Source organism: Otolemur garnettii, unplaced genomic scaffold (assembly GCF_000181295.1).
Source record: "Otolemur garnettii isolate 467f Iridium unplaced genomic scaffold, OtoGar3 scaffold00035, whole genome shotgun sequence".
In the NCBI taxonomy this organism is placed as follows: Eukaryota; Metazoa; Chordata; class Mammalia; order Primates; family Galagidae; genus Otolemur; species Otolemur garnettii.
The window spans coordinates 5,314,422-5,318,727 of NW_003852430.1; the positions used below are offsets into that span (position 1 = coordinate 5,314,422).

The window sequence follows — 4,306 nt, forward strand, 5'->3', positions numbered from 1 at the left end:
AAAAAAAAAAAAAAAAAAGAATTTTCCACTTCATGAGAGGCCATGAGGAACACGTAAGGCCATGAGTTTGAGACCAAACTGGACAATACAGTGAAATGCTGTTTCTACAAAAAAAAAAAAAAAAAAAAAATTTTTAACTGAGCATGGTGGCACACTCCTGTAGTCTCAACATTGAAAGGGCTGAAGTAGAAGAATGCTTGAGCCCAGGGCTTCAGGCCAGTAGTGAACTATGAATGTACCACTGCACAATCTCTTAAAATAAAAAAATCCATTTCATCTACGTCATCAGTTTGGGGGCATAAAGTTACACAGTATCTTCTCTTACCCTTTTAATGTCTGAGGCTTCCATACTTATAACCTGTCTTTCATCTGTCATAACAGTGATTTGATCAGTCTAGCTAGAAGTTTATAAACTTTGTTGATCTTTTCAAAGAACTAATTTTGGTTTTATTTTCTCTATTACGTCATGTCCCTATTGCATCCATGCCTGCTCTTGTCTTTATTATTTCCTTCTTTCAACTTATTTTGTGTTTACGTTGCTTTTTCTTTTCCCCTAGTTTCTTAAGGTTGAAGTTGTCTTAATTGATTTTAGACTTTTCTTTTTTACCGAGATAAGCAGTTACAGATACATATTTTCCTCTGAGCAGTGCTTTGGCTAAACCCACAATTTTCAGATAGTCTTTTTTCATTATCACTCAGTTAAAAATATTTTCTAATTTCTTTTATAGTTTCTTTATTGATATGTGAATTATGTAGACATGTGTTAATTAATTTACAAATATTTCAGGTTTTCCTCTAGATATTATTATTAGTTCTTATATAATCTGTATTATTTCAATCCTTTAAATTTATTGACATGCTTTATGGCCCACAATAGTCTCTCTTTGTAAATTAGTATGGTGTTTAATAAATATCAGGTCAAGATAGTTGATGTAGTTATTTAGATATTTACCTATATCTTTACGATTTTGGGGGGGGATGTGGATGTTCTATCAATTGCTGAGAGTGGGATGCTTATAAACTTTTTTGATCACCAGCTATTATTACAGCTTTGTCCAAATCTCCCTTTATGTTTAAAATGTTTACTCCATATACATTGAGGCTCTATTATAATTCAGTAAGACATAATCATTAATGTATGACCTTTTGTCAAAATGGAACATCCCTCCACTCATATGTTAATACCATTTGCCTTGATATCTATTTTAAATGATATTAATATAGCCACTCTAAATTTTCTTATGTTTATTTTTGGGATTATTTATATTTTTGCATCCATTCACTTTCACTCTGTGTCTTATACTTAAAGTTTTCATCTCTTGTAAATAGCATATAGCAAGGCCTTGATGTTTACCCATTTGAATAATCTCTGTCTCATAACTGAAATGTTTAATCCAGTAATACTTAATGTAGTTATTGATATGACTAAATTCATGTCTACAATTTTATTATTTATTTTCAGTCTGTCTTCTCTGGGTTTTTTTTCCCGTATTCCCTCTTTCCTGCTTTCTTCAAATCATTTGTATACCTTTTAGAATTCTATTTGGGTTTGCCTTTGCTTTGTATTATTTTCTTATTGGTTGCTCTTAGAATTAAAATACATATCCCAAACTCTTCTTTCTACTTAACTTGATTTCCACTTCATATAAAATGTAGAAACTTTGGGCAGTGCCTGTGGCTCAGTGGGTAGGGCGCCAGCCCCACATACCAAAGTGGGTGGGTTCGAACCTGGCCCTGGCCAAACTGCAATGAAAAAATAGCTGGGCGTTCTGGCAGGCATGTGTAGTCCCAGCTACTCTGGAGTCTGAGGCAAGAGAATCACCTAAGCCCAGGAGTTGGAAGTCGCTGTGAGCTGTAACACCGCAGCACTCTACTGAGGGTGATAAAGTGAGGATTTGTCTCTTAAAAAAAAAAAAGTAGAAACTTTACAATCCCATCGGGAGTCCATTTATACTCTTGCCATTCTTTACACTAAAGTTGATGAACATCTATATACATTATAAACCCTAAGAGACAACATTATTATTTGTGTTTAAACAATTATACGTATTTTAAAGAATTAAGAGGAATAAAATGGTATTTTATATTTACCTGGATATTTGCCATTTCTGATGCTATTCGCTCAAATATACCACTACATTTCTCAAAATTAGTTTAACAAATTACCAAAACACACCATTTCCCCCTTATCTGGCTTGAATGCATAAATTACACATGAAATTTGCCCAGCCTCTTTTCTCTCAAGCTTATGACAGTTAAACCAATTCAACTTGGATCCAATGTGATTATAAACAAAACATAACTTTAGGAATTAGAATAGGATGACAATCCTGGTTATAAGGTAAACTGGTTATGATAATTAAGAATATATTTGTACTGATTTTTTACATTACAAATTGAAATAAAAAACATTAAATATTAAATTTCTATTCAAAACTGTCAGATTAAAATATGAAAATCTTTTCAATAAAAAAATTTTAGGAGATACTTCCAACTCATTTTTTTTTTTTTTTTAGAGACAGAGTCTCACTATGTTGCCCTCAGTAGAGTACCTGGGCATCACAGCTCACAGCAATCTCCCACCCTTGGGGTTAAGCATTTGTCTTGTCTCAGCCTCCCAAGTAGCTGGGACCACAGACACCTGCCACAACACCTGGCTATTTTTTTTATTTTTTTTTTGGTTACAGTTGTCTTTGTTGTTTTAGTAGGCCTGGGCCAGCTCGAACCTGCTAGCTTTGGTGTATGTGGCTGGAACCCTGCTCACTGAGCTACAGGCACCAAGCCTCAACTCATTTTAAAAGTGTCTAAATCTTAAAGTAAACACTGGGTAAGGCATAAATAAGGCATAACTGTATGTCTAAAATAAAAAATGAAAAGCATTAGCCTCTTCCCTTTTAAGAGAAATATAGGACATTTAGAAAATCACAAAATCCATAAGATTTGAGAATTAAACTGATTTGCAGAAAATTTCAAATATTCATTCATTTATCCATCATTTACGAAGCTCCACTATGTGCCAAGCACCAGACTAAGGACTGGGAATACGTGATGCTTTTAATAACCTCACAATAACAAAACATTCAATTGTCATTACGAGGAGAGAGTCAGGGAAGTTTCCTGAGAGAGATAACATGACCTGCGTTTTGAAGAAAGAGCAAGACCAATCCTCTGTGCTTGAGTATTATTGGTTGGGGGGGGGGGCACGGGAGACGAGAAAAGAAAGGAATAACATGGACAAAAACAATCATCCTAAAAAGTCACAGTCCATTTGGAGAGCTACAATAAGTATGGACAAATAGCAGACTAGACCTATCACAAGGACAAGAGTACAAGGATCCCTTTTTGTTACTATAAGAAGGATGAACTTTGATACCTTGAGGGAAATGGGAAGCTACTGAAGGATTGTAAGTAGGGCAGTGTTAAGGAATATGGCTTATTCAATGCCTGCCTACTCTACTACAGAGGCAATGAAAGATAAAAGTTCCCATCCCACGTTTTTGCTCCTCTTGTGAAGACTAATAGCAGATGTCTTCCTAAGATCAGCGGTTCTCAACTGTATTAGAGGGCCGCAGCATTAGGAAGGTTGAGAACCATTGTCCTACGATGTTCAGATAAAATAATGTTATGTCACTGCCTTTTGTCAACTGTCAAGCCATCTACAGAAGTTATTTCTATTGTAGCTAGGACCTACTAATAGTTCCAGTTCTATATTCCTTTATGTGATCTCAGCAATATAGTCCTTTACAAAGCGAGAGATGGCCTTGTGACAGTTCCAGCCAGTGACAGGTAAGTAGAAATCTAACTGAAAAGGCTTCTGATGAAGATACTGATTTTCTGATGAATATCCATGGCTAGCTCTGCCCCTGTCCCTCCTTTTTCCCTTTGATTTAATTCCTGGAACTGTGCCAGTCATCCTGCCACCATGAACAAAAAAACCAAGATTATCTCAACTATCCCAGCAATGACACAGTGGAACTGCTCAAGCAAAATCTGCAGCCATCTCCAGATTTCCTGCTATGAGAGACTACAAATCCCTTTTTATTAATAACCTATTTAAAGTTGGGTTTTCTGTTACTTGAATCTGAAAGGTCTCCATGACTGATAAAAGTTTTAATAATTAATTTGTACTTTGGAATGATCTTTATTAAATTAGTGTGGATGGACTGGGGAGGAGGATGCAGACAGACTTGTCCAGAGACTTGCCAAAGGTCTTTTTTTTTTTTTTTTTTTTTTTGAGATAGAGCCTCAAGCTGTCCCCCTGGGTAGAGTGCCATGGCATTACAGCTCACAGCAACCTCCAACTCCT

General features: G+C 35.6%; 1 protein-coding gene across 1 annotated transcript in view; it reads right to left on the reverse strand.

The window, feature by feature from the left end:
• DST (dystonin) overlaps positions 1 to 4,306 on the reverse strand; it is a 480,961-nt gene that overhangs the window by 465,418 nt on the left and 11,237 nt on the right. The window lies entirely within an intron of this gene.